The sequence below is a fragment of the Ipomoea nil genome, unplaced genomic scaffold, assembly GCF_001879475.1.
Source record: "Ipomoea nil cultivar Tokyo-kokei standard unplaced genomic scaffold, Asagao_1.1 scaffold0521, whole genome shotgun sequence".
Taxonomy (NCBI): Eukaryota; Viridiplantae; Streptophyta; class Magnoliopsida; order Solanales; family Convolvulaceae; genus Ipomoea; species Ipomoea nil.
In genome coordinates, this window is record NW_017616949.1 from 1 (window position 1) to 15,047 (window position 15,047).

At 31.8% G+C, this 15,047-nt stretch overlaps 23 non-coding genes across 23 annotated transcripts; all 23 read left to right on the top strand.

The window, feature by feature from the left end:
- Nucleotides 1-210: 210 nt before the first annotated feature.
- Nucleotides 211-284, top strand: TRNAV-CAC. The gene has a single exon. It is a non-coding gene; the product is annotated as a tRNA-Val (tRNA).
- Nucleotides 285-795: 511 nt separating this feature from the next.
- TRNAV-CAC lies at nt 796-869 on the top strand. Its single transcript has one exon. It is a non-coding gene; the product is annotated as a tRNA-Val (tRNA).
- Nucleotides 870-1,382: 513 nt separating this feature from the next.
- TRNAV-CAC lies at nt 1,383-1,456 on the top strand. The gene has a single exon. It is a non-coding gene; the product is annotated as a tRNA-Val (tRNA).
- A 509-nt stretch (nt 1,457-1,965) lies between these two features.
- On the top strand, nt 1,966-2,039 carry TRNAV-AAC. Its single transcript has one exon. It is a non-coding gene; the product is annotated as a tRNA-Val (tRNA).
- A 510-nt stretch (nt 2,040-2,549) lies between these two features.
- On the top strand, nt 2,550-2,623 carry TRNAV-CAC. The gene has a single exon. It is a non-coding gene; the product is annotated as a tRNA-Val (tRNA).
- Nucleotides 2,624-3,137: 514 nt separating this feature from the next.
- On the top strand, nt 3,138-3,211 carry TRNAV-AAC. The gene has a single exon. It is a non-coding gene; the product is annotated as a tRNA-Val (tRNA).
- Nucleotides 3,212-3,720: 509 nt separating this feature from the next.
- On the top strand, nt 3,721-3,794 carry TRNAV-AAC. The gene has a single exon. It is a non-coding gene; the product is annotated as a tRNA-Val (tRNA).
- Nucleotides 3,795-4,303: 509 nt separating this feature from the next.
- TRNAV-CAC lies at nt 4,304-4,377 on the top strand. The gene has a single exon. It is a non-coding gene; the product is annotated as a tRNA-Val (tRNA).
- A 512-nt stretch (nt 4,378-4,889) lies between these two features.
- Nucleotides 4,890-4,963, top strand: TRNAV-AAC. Its single transcript has one exon. It is a non-coding gene; the product is annotated as a tRNA-Val (tRNA).
- A 509-nt stretch (nt 4,964-5,472) lies between these two features.
- Nucleotides 5,473-5,546, top strand: TRNAV-CAC. Its single transcript has one exon. It is a non-coding gene; the product is annotated as a tRNA-Val (tRNA).
- A 514-nt stretch (nt 5,547-6,060) lies between these two features.
- TRNAV-CAC lies at nt 6,061-6,134 on the top strand. Its single transcript has one exon. It is a non-coding gene; the product is annotated as a tRNA-Val (tRNA).
- Nucleotides 6,135-6,643: 509 nt separating this feature from the next.
- Nucleotides 6,644-6,717, top strand: TRNAV-CAC. The gene has a single exon. It is a non-coding gene; the product is annotated as a tRNA-Val (tRNA).
- Nucleotides 6,718-7,231: 514 nt separating this feature from the next.
- On the top strand, nt 7,232-7,305 carry TRNAV-CAC. The gene has a single exon. It is a non-coding gene; the product is annotated as a tRNA-Val (tRNA).
- A 509-nt stretch (nt 7,306-7,814) lies between these two features.
- Nucleotides 7,815-7,888, top strand: TRNAV-CAC. Its single transcript has one exon. It is a non-coding gene; the product is annotated as a tRNA-Val (tRNA).
- Nucleotides 7,889-8,987: 1,099 nt separating this feature from the next.
- Nucleotides 8,988-9,061, top strand: TRNAV-CAC. Its single transcript has one exon. It is a non-coding gene; the product is annotated as a tRNA-Val (tRNA).
- A 509-nt stretch (nt 9,062-9,570) lies between these two features.
- On the top strand, nt 9,571-9,644 carry TRNAV-CAC. Its single transcript has one exon. It is a non-coding gene; the product is annotated as a tRNA-Val (tRNA).
- Nucleotides 9,645-10,153: 509 nt separating this feature from the next.
- TRNAV-CAC lies at nt 10,154-10,228 on the top strand. The gene has a single exon. It is a non-coding gene; the product is annotated as a tRNA-Val (tRNA).
- Nucleotides 10,229-10,742: 514 nt separating this feature from the next.
- Nucleotides 10,743-10,816, top strand: TRNAV-CAC. The gene has a single exon. It is a non-coding gene; the product is annotated as a tRNA-Val (tRNA).
- A 508-nt stretch (nt 10,817-11,324) lies between these two features.
- TRNAV-CAC lies at nt 11,325-11,398 on the top strand. Its single transcript has one exon. It is a non-coding gene; the product is annotated as a tRNA-Val (tRNA).
- A 1,093-nt stretch (nt 11,399-12,491) lies between these two features.
- On the top strand, nt 12,492-12,564 carry TRNAV-CAC. Its single transcript has one exon. It is a non-coding gene; the product is annotated as a tRNA-Val (tRNA).
- Nucleotides 12,565-13,076: 512 nt separating this feature from the next.
- TRNAV-CAC lies at nt 13,077-13,149 on the top strand. The gene has a single exon. It is a non-coding gene; the product is annotated as a tRNA-Val (tRNA).
- Nucleotides 13,150-13,657: 508 nt separating this feature from the next.
- On the top strand, nt 13,658-13,731 carry TRNAV-CAC. Its single transcript has one exon. It is a non-coding gene; the product is annotated as a tRNA-Val (tRNA).
- Nucleotides 13,732-14,817: 1,086 nt separating this feature from the next.
- TRNAV-CAC lies at nt 14,818-14,890 on the top strand. Its single transcript has one exon. It is a non-coding gene; the product is annotated as a tRNA-Val (tRNA).
- Nucleotides 14,891-15,047: the final 157 nt, after the last annotated feature.

Below are 15,047 nucleotides of genomic sequence, written 5' to 3' on the forward strand. Positions count from 1 at the left end.
TTAATTATACTTTGATAGATTTTAGTGTATGTTTCGTACATCAGTTTACACATTAGAAATGAGAATAAAAATCATAGTTAGTGTTTGGTTGACAACTTTATAAAACACAAGTATGGATTTGATTACCCCTATTATTAAAAATCACATTCCCTATTTATAAACGGTAACATTCCGATTAGATTAGTAATAAGAAAGTACAAATTGTAACTTGTCTGGGTGGTGTAGTTGGTTATCACGCTAGTCTCACACACTAGAGGTCCCCAGTTCAAACCTGGGCTCAGACATGTTAATTTACTGCTTCTAAGCTCTTCGTTTTTTTACAAGGAAATTAGTGTTTGGTTGACAACTTTTTAAAATCACACCTCTCGGATTTAATTCATTCTCGAATTAAAATCGTATCATTCTAATTTAGTTAGTAAAAAGAAATAAAAAATGTAGTTGTCTGGGTGGTGTAGTTGGTTATCACGCAAATCTAACACATTAGTGGTCCCTAGTGCAAACCTGGGCTCAAACATGTTATTTTGCTTTCCACCTGTGTTTTTACCAGGAGATGTTTTGAAATTATATTGGTAAGTATTTTCCTTTCTTAATTATACTTTGATAGATTTTAGTGTATGTTTCGTACATGAGTTTACACATTAGAAATGAGAATAAAAAATCATAGTTAGTGTTTGGTTGACAACTTTATAAAACACAAGTATGGATTTGATTACCCTATTATTAAAATCACATTCCCTATTTATAAACGGTAACATTCCGATTAGATTAGTAATAAGAAAGTAAAAATTGTAACTTGTCTGGGTGGTGTAGTTGGTTATCACGCTAGTCTCACACACTAGAGGTCCCCAATTCAAACCTGGACTCAAACATGTTAATTTACTGAGCTTCTAAGCTCTTCGTTTTTTTACAAGGAAATTAGTGTTTGGTTGACAACTTTTTAAACACACATCTGGATTTAATTACTTCTCGAATTAAAAATCGTATCATTCTAATTTAGTTAGTAAAAAGAAAATAAAAAATGTAGTTGTCTGGGTGGTGTAGTTGGTTATCACGCAAATCTAACACATTAGTGGTCCCTAGTGCAAACCTGGGCTCAAACATGTTATTTTGCTTTCCACCTGTGTTTTTACCAGGAGATGTTTTGAAATTATATTGGTAAGTATTTTCCTTTCTTAATTATACTTTGATAGATTTTAGTGTATGTTTCGTACATCAGTTTACACATTAGAAATGAGAATAAAAATCATAGTTAGTGTTTGGTTGACAACTTTATAAAACACAAGTATGGATTTGATTACCCCTATTATTAAAAATCACATTCCCTATTTATAAACGGTAACATTCCTATTAGATTAGTAATAAGAAAGTACAAATTGTAACTTGTCTGGGTGGTGTAGTTGGTTATCACGCTAGTCTCACACACTAGAGGTCCCCAGTTCAAACCTGGGCTCAGACATGTTAATTTACTTCTAAGCTCTTCATTTTTTTACAAGGAAATTAGTGTTTGGTTGACAACTTTTTAAAACACACCTCTGGATTTAATTACTTCTCGAATTAAAAATCGTATCATTCTAATTTAGTTAGTAAAAAGAAAATAAAAAATGTAGTTGTCTGGGTGGTGTAGTTGGTTATCACGCAAATCTAACACATTAGTGGTCCCTAGTGCAAACCTGGGCTCAAACATGTTATTTTGCTTTCCACCTGTGTTTTTACCAGGAGATGTTTTAAAATTATATTGGTAAGTATTTTCCTTCCTTAATTATACTTTGATAGATTTTAGTGTATGTTTCGTACATCAGTTTACACATTAGAAATGAGAATAAAAATAATTGTTAATGTTTGGTTGACAACTTTATAAAACACAAGTATGGATTTGATTACCCCTATTATTAAAAATCACATTCCCTATTTATAAACGGTAACATTCCGATTAGATTAGTAATAAGAAAGTACAAATTGTAACTTCTCTGGGTGGTGTAGTTGGTTATCACGCTAATCTAACACACTAGAGGTCCCCAGTTCAAACCTGGGTTCAGACATGTTAATTTACTTCTAAGCTCTTTCGTTTTTTTACAAGGAAATTAGTGTTTGGTTGACAACTTTTTAAAACACACCTCTGGATTTAATTACTTCTCGAATTAAAAATCGTATCATTCTAATTTAGTTAGTAAAAAGAAAATAAAAAATGTAGTTGTCTGGGTGGTGTAGTTGGTTATCACGCAAATCTAACACATTAGTGGTCCCTAGTGCAAACCTGGGCTCAAACATGTTATTTTGCTTTCCACCTGTGTTTTTACCAGGAGATGTTTTAAAATTATATTGGTAAGTATTTTCCTTTCTTAATTATACTTTGATAGATTTTAGTGTATGTTTCGTACATCAGTTTACACATTAGAAATGAGAATAAAAATCGTAGTTAGTGTTTGGTTGACAACTTTATAAAACACAAGTATGGATTTGATTACCCCTATTATTAAAAATCACATTCCCTATTTATAAACGGTAACATTCCGATTAGATTAGTAATAAGAAAGTACAAATTGTAACTTGTTCGGGTGGTGTAGTTGGTTATCACGCTAGTCTCACACACTAGAGGTCCCCAATTCAAACCTGGATTCAAACATGTTAATTTACTGAGCTTCTAAGCTCTTCGTTTTTTTACAAGGAAATTAGTGTTTGGTTGACAACTTTTTTAAACACACATCTGGATTTAATTACTTCTCGAATTAAAAATCGTATCATTCTAATTTAGTTAGTAAAAAGAAAATAAAAAATGTAGTTGTCTGGGTGGTGTAGTTGGTTATCACGCAAATCTAACACATTAGTGGTCCCTAGTGCAAACCTGGGCTCAAACATGTTATTTTGCTTTCCACCTGTGTTTTTACCAGGAGATGTTTTAAAATTATATTGGTAAGTATTTTCCTTCCTTAATTATACTTTGATAGATTTTAGTGTATGTTTCGTACATCAGTTTACACATTAGAAATGAGAATAAAAATAATTGTTAATGTTTGGTTGACAACTTTATAAAACACAAGTATGGATTTGATTACCCCTATTATTAAAAATCACATTCCCTATTTATAAACGGTAACATTCCGATTAGATTAGTAATAAGAAAGTACAAATTGTAACTTCTCTGGGTGGTGTAGTTGGTTATCACGCTAGTCTAACACACTAGAGGTCCCCAGTTCAAACCTGGGCTCAGACATGTTAATTTACTTCTAAGCTCTTCGTTTTTTTACAAGGAAATTAGTGTTTGGTTGACAACTTTTTAAAACACACCTCTGGATTTAATTACTTCTCGAATTAAAAATCGTATCATTCTAATTTAGTTAGTAAAAAGAAAATAAAAAATGTAGTTGTCTGGGTGGTGTAGTTGGTTATCACGCAAATCTAACACATTAGTGGTCCCTAGTGCAAACCTGGGCTCAAACATGTTATTTTGCTTTCCACCTGTGTTTTTACCAGGAGATGTTTTAAAATTATATTGGTAAGTATTTTCCTTCCTTAATTATACTTTGATAGATTTTAGTGTATGTTTCGTACATCAGTTTACACATTAGAAATGAGAATAAAAATAATTGTTAATGTTTGGTTGACAACTTTATAAAACACAAGTATGGATTTGATTACCCCTATTATTAAAAATCACATTCCCTATTTATAAACGGTAACATTCCGATTAGATTAGTAATAAGAAAGTACAAATTGTAACTTCTCTGGGTGGTGTAGTTGGTTATCACGCTAGTCTAACACACTAGAGGTCCCCAGTTCAAACCTGGGTTCAGACATGTTAATTTACTTCTAAGCTCTTCGTTTTTTTACAAGGAAATTAGTGTTTGGTTGACAACTTTTTAAAACACACCTCTGGATTTAATTACTTCTCGAATTAAAAATCGTATCATTCTAATTTAGTTAGTAAAAAGAAAATAAAAAATGTAGTTGTCTGGGTGGTGTAGTTGGTTATCACGCAAATCTAACACATTAGTGGTCCCTAGTGCAAACCTGGGCTCAAACATGTTATTTTGCTTTCCACCTGTGTTTTTACCAGGAGATGTTTTAAAATTATATTGGTAAGTATTTTCCTTTCTTAATTATACTTTGATAGATTTTAGTGTATGTTTCGTACATCAGTTTACACATTAGAAATGAGAATAAAAATCATAGTTAGTGTTTGGTTGACAACTTTATAAAACACAAGTATGGATTTGATTACCCCTATTATTAAAAATCACATTCCCTATTTATAAACGGTAACATTCCGATTAGATTAGTAATAAGAAAGTACAAATTGTAACTTGTCTGGGTGGTGTAGTTGGTTATCACGCTAGTCTCACACACTAGAGGTCCCCAGTTCAAACCTGGGCTCAAACATGTTAATTTACTACTTCTAAGCTCTTCGTTTTTTTACAAGGAAATTAGTGTTTGGTTGACAACTTTTTTAAACACACCTCTGGATTTAATTACTTCTCGAATTAAAAATCGTATCATTCTAATTTAGTTAGTAAAAAGAAAATAAAAAATGTAGTTGTCTGGGTGGTGTAGTTGGTTATCACGCAAATCTAACACATTAGTGGTCCCTAGTGCAAACCTGGGCTCAAACATGTTATTTTGCTTTCCACCTGTGTTTTTACCAGGAGATGTTTTAAAATTATATTGGTAAGTATTTTCCTTCCTTAATTATACTTTGATAGATTTTAGTGTATGTTTCGTACATCAGTTTACACATTAGAAATGAGAATAAAAATAATTGTTAATGTTTGGTTGACAACTTTATAAAACACAAGTATGGATTTGATTACCCCTATTATTAAAAATCACATTCCCTATTTATAAACGGTAACATTCCGATTAGATTAGTAATAAGAAAGTACAAATTGTAACTTCTCTGGGTGGTGTAGTTGGTTATCACGCTAATCTAACACACTAGAGGTCCCCAGTTCAAACCTGGGTTCAGACATGTTAATTTACTTCTAAGCTCTTCGTTTTTTTACAAGGAAATTAGTGTTTGGTTGACAACTTTTTAAAACACACCTCTGGATTTAATTACTTCTCGAATTAAAAATCGTATCATTCTAATTTAGTTAGTAAAAAGAAAATAAAAAATGTAGTTGTCTGGGTGGTGTAGTTGGTTATCACGCAAATCTAACACATTAGTGGTCCCTAGTGCAAACCTGGGCTCAAACATGTTATTTTGCTTTCCACCTGTGTTTTTACCAGGAGATGTTTTGAAATTATAATGGTAAGTATTTTCCTTCCTTAATTATACTTTGATAGATTTTAGTGTATGTTTCGTACATGAGTTTACACATTAGAAATGAGAATAAAAATCATAGTTAGTGTTTGGTTGACAACTTTATAAAACACAAGTATGGATTTGATTACCCCTATTATTAAAAATCACAATCCCTATTTATAAACGGTAACATTCCGATTAGATTAGTAATAAGAAAGTACAAATTGTAACTTGTTCGGGTGGTGTAGTTGGTTATCACGCTAGTCTCACACACTAGAGGTCCCCAATTCAAACCTGGATTCAAACATGTTAATTTACTGAGCTTCTAAGCTCTTCGTTTTTTTACAAGGAAATTAGTGTTTGGTTGACAACTTTTTTAAACACACATCTGGATTTAATTACTTCTCGAATTAAAAATCGTATCATTCTAATTTAGTTAGTAAAAAGAAAATAAAAAATGTAGTTGTCTGGGTGGTGTAGTTGGTTATCACGCAAATCTAACACATTAGTGGTCCCTAGTGCAAACCTGGGCTCAAACATGTTATTTTGCTTTCCACCTGTGTTTTTACCAGGAGATGTTTTGAAATTATATTGGTAAGTATTTTCCTTTGTTAATTATACTTTGATAGATTTTAGTGTATGTTTCGTACATCAGTTTACACATTAGAAATGAGAATAAAAATCATAGTTAGTGTTTGGTTGACAACTTTATAAAACACAAGTATGGATTTGATTACCCCTATTATTAAAAATCACATTCCCTATTTATAAACGGTAACATTCCGATTAGATTAGTAATAAGAAAGTACAAATTGTAACTTGTCTGGGTGGTGTAGTTGGTTATCACGCTAGTCTCACACACTAGAGGTCCCCAGTTCAAACCTGGGCTCAGACATGTTAATTTACTTCTAAGCTCTTCGTTTTTTTACAAGGAAATTAGTGTTTGGTTGACAACTTTTTAAAACACACCTCTGGATTTAATTACTTCTCGAATTAAAAATCGTATCATTCTAATTTAGTTAGTAAAAAGAAAATAAAAAATGTAGTTGTCTGGGTGGTGTAGTTGGTTATCACGCAAATCTAACACATTAGTGGTCCCTAGTGCAAACCTGGGCTCAAACATGTTATTTTGCTTTCCACCTGTGTTTTTACCAGGAGATGTTTTGAAATTATAATGGTAAGTATTTTCCTTCCTTAATTATACTTTGATAGATTTTAGTGTATGTTTCGTACATGAGTTTACACATTAGAAATGAGAATAAAAATCATAGTTAGTGTTTGGTTGACAACTTTATAAAACACAAGTATGGATTTGATTACCCCTATTATTAAAAATCACAATCCCTATTTATAAACGGTAACATTCCGATTAGATTAGTAATAAGAAAGTACAAATTGTAACTTGTTCGGGTGGTGTAGTTGGTTATCACGCTAGTCTCACACACTAGAGGTCCCCAATTCAAACCTGGATTCAAACATGTTAATTTACTGAGCTTCTAAGCTCTTCGTTTTTTTACAAGGAAATTAGTGTTTGGTTGACAACTTTTTTAAACACACCTCTGGATTTAATTACTTCTCGAATTAAAAATCGTATCATTCTAATTTAGTTAGTAAAAAGAAAATAAAAAATGTAGTTGTCTGGGTGGTGTAGTTGGTTATCACGCAAATCTAACACATTAGTGGTCCCTAGTGCAAACCTGGGCTCAAACATGTTATTTTGCTTTCCACCTGTGTTTTTACCAGGAGATGTTTTGAAATTATATTGGTAAGTATTTTCCTTTGTTAATTATACTTTGATAGATTTTAGTGTATGTTTCGTACATCAGTTTACACATTAGAAATGAGAATAAAAATCATAGTTAGTGTTTGGTTGACAACTTTATAAAACACAAGTATGGATTTGATTACCCCTATTATTAAAAATCACATTCCCTATTTATAAACGGTAACATTCCTATTAGATTAGTAATAAGAAAGTACAAATTGTAACTTGTCTGGGTGGTGTAGTTGGTTATCACGCTAGTCTCACACACTAGAGGTCCCCAGTTCAAACCTGGGCTCAGACATGTTAATTTACTTCTAAGCTCTTCGTTTTTTTACAAGGAAATTAGTGTTTGGTTGACAACTTTTTAAAACACACCTCTGGATTTAATTACTTCTCGAATTAAAAATCGTATCATTCTAATTTAGTTAGTAAAAAGAAAATAAAAAATGTAGTTGTCTGGGTGGTGTAGTTGGTTATCACGCAAATCTAACACATTAGTGGTCCCTAGTGCAAACCTGGGCTCAAACATGTTATTTTGCTTTCCACCTGTGTTTTTACCAGGAGATGTTTTAAAATTATATTGGTAAGTATTTTCCTTTCTTAATTATACTTTGATAGATTTTAGTGTATGTTTCGTACATCAGTTTACACATTAGAAATGAGAATAAAAATCATAGTTAGTGTTTGGTTGACAACTTTATAAAACACAAGTATGGATTTGATTACCCCTATTATTAAAAATCACATTCCCTATTTATAAACGGTAACATTCCGATTAGATTAGTAATAAGAAAGTACAAATTGTAACTTGTCTGGGTGGTGTAGTTGGTTATCACGCTAGTCTCACACACTAGAGGTCCCCAGTTCAAACCTGGGCTCAGACATGTTAATTTACTTCTAAGCTCTTCGTTTTTTTACAAGGAAATTAGTGTTTGGTTGACAACTTTTTAAAACACACCTCTGGATTTAATTACTTCTCGAATTAAAAATCGTATCATTCTAATTTAGTTAGTAAAAAGAAAATAAAAAATGTAGTTGTCTGGGTGGTGTAGTTGGTTATCACGCAAATCTAACACATTAGTGGTCCCTAGTGCAAACCTGGGCTCAAACATGTTATTTTGCTTTCCACCTGTGTTTTTACCAGGAGATGTTTTGAAATTATATTGGTAAGTATTTTCCTTCCTTAATTATACTTTGATAGATTTTAGTGTATGTTTCGTACATCAGTTTACACATTAGAAATGAGAATAAAAATCATAGTTAGTGTTTGGTTGACAACTTTATAAAACACAAGTATGGATTTGATTACCCCTATTATTAAAAATCACATTCCCTATTTATAAACGGTAACATTCCGATTAGATTAGTAATAAGAAAGTACAAATTGTAACTTGTCTCGGGTGGTGTAGTTGGTTATCACGCTAGTCTCACACACTAGAGGTCCCCAATTCAAACCTGGGATTCAAACATGTTAATTTACTGAGCTTCTAAGCTCTTCGTTTTTTTACAAGGAAATTAGTGTTTGGTTGACAACTTTTTAAACACACCATCTGGATTTAATTACTTCTCGAATTAAAAATCGTATCATTCTAATTTAGTTAGTAAAAAGAAAATAAAAAATGTAGTTGTCTGGGTGGTGTAGTTGGTTATCACGCAAATCTAACACATTAGTGGTCCCTAGTGCAAACCTGGGCTCAAACATGTTATTTTGCTTTCCACCTGTGTTTTTACCAGGAGATGTTTTGAAATTATATTGGTAAGTATTTTCCTTTGTTAATTATACTTTGATAGATTTTAGTGTATGTTTCGTACATCAGTTTACACATTAGAAATGAGAATAAAAATCATAGTTAGTGTTTGGTTGACAACTTTATAAAACACAAGTATGGATTTGATTACCCCTATTATTAAAAATCACATTCCCTATTTATAAACGGTAACATTCCTATTAGATTAGTAATAAGAAAGTACAAATTGTAACTTGTCTGGGTGGTGTAGTTGGTTATCACGCTAGTCTCACACACTAGAGGTCCCCAGTTCAAACCTGGGCTCAGACATGTTAATTTACTTCTAAGCTCTTCGTTTTTTTACAAGGAAATTAGTGTTTGGTTGACAACTTTTTAAAACACACCTCTGGATTTAATTACTTCTCGAATTAAAAATCGTATCATTCTAATTTAGTTAGTAAAAAGAAAATAAAAAATGTAGTTGTCTGGGTGGTGTAGTTGGTTATCACGCAAATCTAACACATTAGTGGTCCCTAGTGCAAACCTGGGCTCAAACATGTTATTTTGCTTTCCACCTGTGTTTTTACCAGGAGATGTTTTGAAATTATATTGGTAAGTATTTTCCTTCCTTAATTATACTTTGATAGATTTTAGTGTATGTTTCGTACATCAGTTTACACATTAGAAATGAGAATAAAAATCATAGTTAGTGTTTGGTTGACAACTTTATAAAACACAAGTATGGATTTGATTACCCCTATTATTAAAAATCACATTCCCTATTTATAAACGGTAACATTCCGATTAGATTAGTAATAAGAAAGTACAAATTGTAACTTGTCTGGGTGGTGTAGTTGGTTATCACGCTAGTCTCACACACTAGAGGTCCCCAGTTCAAACCTGGGTTCAGACATGTTAATTTACTTCTAAGCTCTTCGTTTTTTTACAAGGAAATTAGTGTTTGGTTGACAACTTTTTAAAACACACCTCTGGATTTAATTACTTCTCGAATTAAAAATCGTATCATTCTAATTTAGTTAGTAAAAAGAAAATAAAAAATGTAGTTGTCTGGGTGGTGTAGTTGGTTATCACGCAAATCTAACACATTAGTGGTCCCTAGTGCAAACCTGGGCTCAAACATGTTATTTTGCTTTCCACCTGTGTTTTTACCAGGAGATGTTTTGAAATTATATTGGTAAGTATTTTCCTTCCTTAATTATACTTTGATAGATTTTAGTGTATGTTTCGTACATGAGTTTACACATTAGAAATGAGAATAAAAATCATAGTTAGTGTTTGGTTGACAACTTTATAAAACACAAGTATGGATTTGATTACCCCTATTATTAAAAATCACATTCCCTATTTATAAACGGTAACATTCCGATTAGATTAGTAATAAGAAAGTACAAATTGTAACTTGTTCGGGTGGTGTAGTTGGTTATCACGCTAGTCTCACACACTAGAGGTCCCCAGTTCAAACCTGGGATTCAAACATGTTAATTTACTGAGCTTCTAAGCTCTTCGTTTTTTTACAAGGAAATTAGTGTTTGGTTGACAACTTTTTAAAACACACCTCTGGATTTAATTACTTCTCGAATTAAAAATCGTATCATTCTAATTTAGTTAGTAAAAAGAAAATAAAAAATGTAGTTGTCTGGGTGGTGTAGTTGGTTATCACGCAAATCTAACACATTAGTGGTCCCTAGTGCAAACCTGGGCTCAAACATGTTATTTTGCTTTCCACCTGTGTTTTTACCAGGAGATGTTTTGAAATTATATTGGTAAGTATTTTCCTTTGTTAATTATACTTTGATAGATTTTAGTGTATGTTTCGTACATCAGTTTACACATTAGAAATGAGAATAAAAATCATAGTTAGTGTTTGGTTGACAACTTTATAAAACACAAGTATGGATTTGATTACCCCTATTATTAAAAATCACATTCCCTATTTATAAACGGTAACATTCCTATTAGATTAGTAATAAGAAAGTACAAATTGTAACTTGTCTGGGTGGTGTAGTTGGTTATCACGCTAGTCTCACACACTAGAGGTCCCCAGTTCAAACCTGGGCTCAGACATGTTAATTTACTTCTAAGCTCTTCGTTTTTTTACAAGGAAATTAGTGTTTGGTTGACAACTTTTTAAAACACACCTCTGGATTTAATTACTTCTCGAATTAAAAATCGTATCATTCTAATTTAGTTAGTAAAAAGAAAATAAAAAATGTAGTTGTCTGGGTGGTGTAGTTGGTTATCACGCAAATCTAACACATTAGTGGTCCCTAGTGCAAACCTGGGCTCAAACATGTTATTTTGCTTTCCACCTGTGTTTTTACCAGGAGATGTTTTGAAATTATATTGGTAAGTATTTTCCTTCCTTAATTATACTTTGATAGATTTTAGTGTATGTTTCGTACATCAGTTTACACATTAGAAATGAGAATAAAAATAATGTTAGTGTTTGGTTGACAACTTTATAAAACACAAGTATGGATTTGATTACCCCTATTATTAAAAATCACATTCCCTATTTATAAACGGTAACATTCCGATTAGATTAGTAATAAGAAAGTACAAATTGTAACTTCTCTGGGTGGTGTAGTTGGTTATCACGCTAATCTCACACACTAGAGGTCCCCAATTCAAACCTGGGCTCAGACATGTTAATTTACTTCTAAGCTCTTCGTTTTTTTACAAGGAAATTAGTGTTTGGTTGACAACTTTTTAAAACACACCTCTGGATTTAATTACTTCTCGAATTAAAATCGTATCATTCTAATTTAGTTAGTAAAAAGAAAATAAAAAATGTAGTTGTCTGGGTGGTGTAGTTGGTTATCACGCAAATCTAACACATTAGTGGTCCCTAGTGCAAACCTGGGCTCAAACATGTTATTTTGCTTTCCACCTGTGTTTTTACCAGGAGATGTTTTAAATTATAATGGTAAGTATTTTCCTTTCTTAATTATACTTTGATAGATTTTAGTGTATGTTTCGTACATGCAGTTTACACATTAGAAATGAGAATAAAAATCATAGTTAGTGTTTGGTTGACAACTTTATAAAACACAAGTATGGATTTGATTACCCCTATTATTAAAAATCACATCCCTATTTATAAACGGTAACATTCCGATTAGATTAGTAATAAGAAAGTACAAATTGTAACTTGTCTGGGTGGTGTAGTTGGTTATCACGCTAGTCTCACACACTAGAGGTCCCCAAGTTCAAACCTGGATCAAACATGTTAATTTATGAGCTTCTAAGCTCTTCGTTTTTTTACAAGGAAATTAGTGTTTGGTTGACAACTTTTTAAACACACATCTGGATTTAATTACTTCTCGAATTAAAAATCGTATCATTCTAATTTAGTTAGTAAAAAGAAAATAAAAAATGTAGTTGTCTGGGTGGTGTAGTTGGTTATCACGCAAATCTAACACATTAGTGGTCCCTAGTGCAAACCTGGGCTCAAACATGTTATTTTGCTTTCCACCTGTGTTTTTACCAGGAGATGTTTTGAAATTATATTGGTAAGTATTTTCCTTTCTTAATTATACTTTGATAGATTTTAGTGTATGTTTCGTACATCAGTTTACACATTAGAAATGAGAATAAAAATCATAGTTAGTGTTTGGTTGACAACTTTATAAAACACAAGTATGGATTTGATTACCCCTATTATTAAAAATCACATTCCCTATTTATAAACGGTAACATTCCTATTAGATTAGTAATAAGAAAGTACAAATTGTAACTTGTCTGGGTGGTGTAGTTGTTATCACGCTAGTCTCACACACTAGAGGTCCCCAGTTCAAACCTGGATTCAAACATGTTAATTTACTGAGTCTAAGCTCTTCGTTTTTTTACAAGGAAATTAGTGTTTGGTTGACAACTTTTTAAAACACACCTCTGGATTTAATTACTTCTCGAATTAAAAATCGTATCATTCTAATTTAGTTAGTAAAAAGAAAATAAAAAATGTAGTTGTCTGGGTGGTGTAGTTGGTTATCACGCAAATCTAACACATTAGTGGTCCCTAGTGCAAACCTGGGCTCAAACATGTTATTTTGCTTTCCACCTGTGTTTTTACCAGGAGATGTTTTGAAATTATATTGGTAAGTATTTTCCTTTCTTAATTATACTTTGATAGATTTTAGTGTATGTTTCGTACATCAGTTTACACATTAGAAATGAGAATAAAAATAATAGTTAGTGTTTGGTTGACAACTTTATAAAACACAAGTATGGATTTGATTACCCCTATTATTAAAAATCACATTCCCTATTTATAAACGGTAACATTCCGATTAGATTAGTAATAAGAAAGTACAAATTGTAACTTGTCTGGTGGTGTAGTTGGTTATCACGCTAGTCTCACACACTAGAGGTCCCCAGTTCAAACCTGGGCTCAGACATGTTAATTTAGCTTCTAAGCTCTTCGTTTTTTTACAAGGAAATTAGTGTTGGTTGACAACTTTTTAAAACACACCTCTGGATTTAATTACTTCTCGAATTAAAAATCGTATCATTCTAATTTAGTTAGTAAAAAGAAAATAAAAAATGTAGTTGTCTGGGTGGTGTAGTTGGTTATCACGCAAATCTAACACATTAGTGTCCCTAGTGCAAACCTGGGCTCAAACATGTTATTTTGCTTTCCACCTGTGTTTTTACCAGGAGATGTTTTGAAATTATATTGGTAAGTATTTTCCTTTCTTAATTATACTTTGATAGATTTTAGTGTATGTTTCGTACATCAGTTTACACATTAGAAATGAGAATAAAAATCATAGTTAGTGTTTGGTTGACAACTTTATAAAACACAAGTATGGATTTGATTACCCCTATTATTAAAAATCACATTCCCTATTTATAAACGGTAACATTCCGATTAGATTAGTAATAAGAAAGTAGAAATTGTAACTTGTCTGGGTGGTGTAGTTGGTTATCACGCTAGTCTCACACACTAGAGGTCCCCAGTTCAAACCTGGGCTCAGACATGTTAATTTACTTCTAAGCTCTTTCATTTTTTTACAAGGAAATTAGTGTTTGGTTGACAACTTTTATAACACACCTCTGGATTTAATTACTTCTCAAATTAAAAATCGTATCATTCTAATTTAGTTAGTAAAAAGAAAATAAAAAATGTAGTTGTCTGGGTGGTGTAATTGGTTATCACGCAAATCTAACACATTAGTGGTCCCTAGTGCAAACCTGGGCTCAAACATGTTATTTTGCTTTCCACCTGTGTTTTTACCAGGAGATGTTTTGAAATTATATTGGTAAGTATTTTCCTTTCTTAATTATACTTTGATAGATTTTAGTGTATGTTTCGTACATCAGTTTACACATTAGAAATGAGAATAAAAATCATAGTTAGTGTTTGGTTGACAACTTTATAAACACAAGTATGGATTTGATTACCCCTATTATTAAAAATCACATTCCCTATTTATAAACGGTAACATTCCGATTAGATTAGTAATAAGAAAGTACAAATTGTAACTTGTTGGGTGGTGTAGTTGTTATCACGCTAGTCTCACACTAGAGGTCCCCAGTTCAAACCTGGATTCAGACATGTTAATTTACTGCTTCTAAGCTCTTTGTTTTTTTACAAGGAAATTAGTGTTTGTTTTGACAACTTTTTAAAACACACCTCTGGATTTAATTACTTCTCGAATTAAAAATCGTATCATTCTAATTTAGTTAGTAAAAAGAAAATAAAAAATGTAGTTGTCTGGGTGGTGTAGTTGGTTATCACGCAAATCTAACACATTAGTGGTCCTAGTGCAAACCTGGGCTCAAACATGTTATTTTGCTTTCCACCTGTGTTTTTACCAGGAGATGTTTTGAAATTATATTGGTAAGTATTTTCCTTTTTAATTATACTTTGATAGATTTTAGTGTATGTTTCGTACATCAGTTTACACATTAGAAATGAGAATAAAAATCATAGTTAGTGTTTGGTTGACAACTTTATAAAACACAAGTATGGATTTGATTACCCTATTATTAAAATCACATTCCCTATTTATAAACGGTAACATTCCGATTAGATTAGTAATAAGAAAGTAAAATTGTAACTTGTCTGGGTGGTGTAGTTGGTTATCACGCTAGTCTCACACACTAGAGGTCCCCAGTTCAAACCTGGATTAAACATGTTAATTTACCTTCTAAGCTCTTCGTTTTTTTTACAAGGAAATTAGTGTTTGGTTGACAACTTTTTAAACACATCTGGATTTAATTACTTCTCGAATTAAAAATCGTATCATTCTAATTTAGTTAGTAAAAGAAAATAAAAAATGTAGTTGTCTGG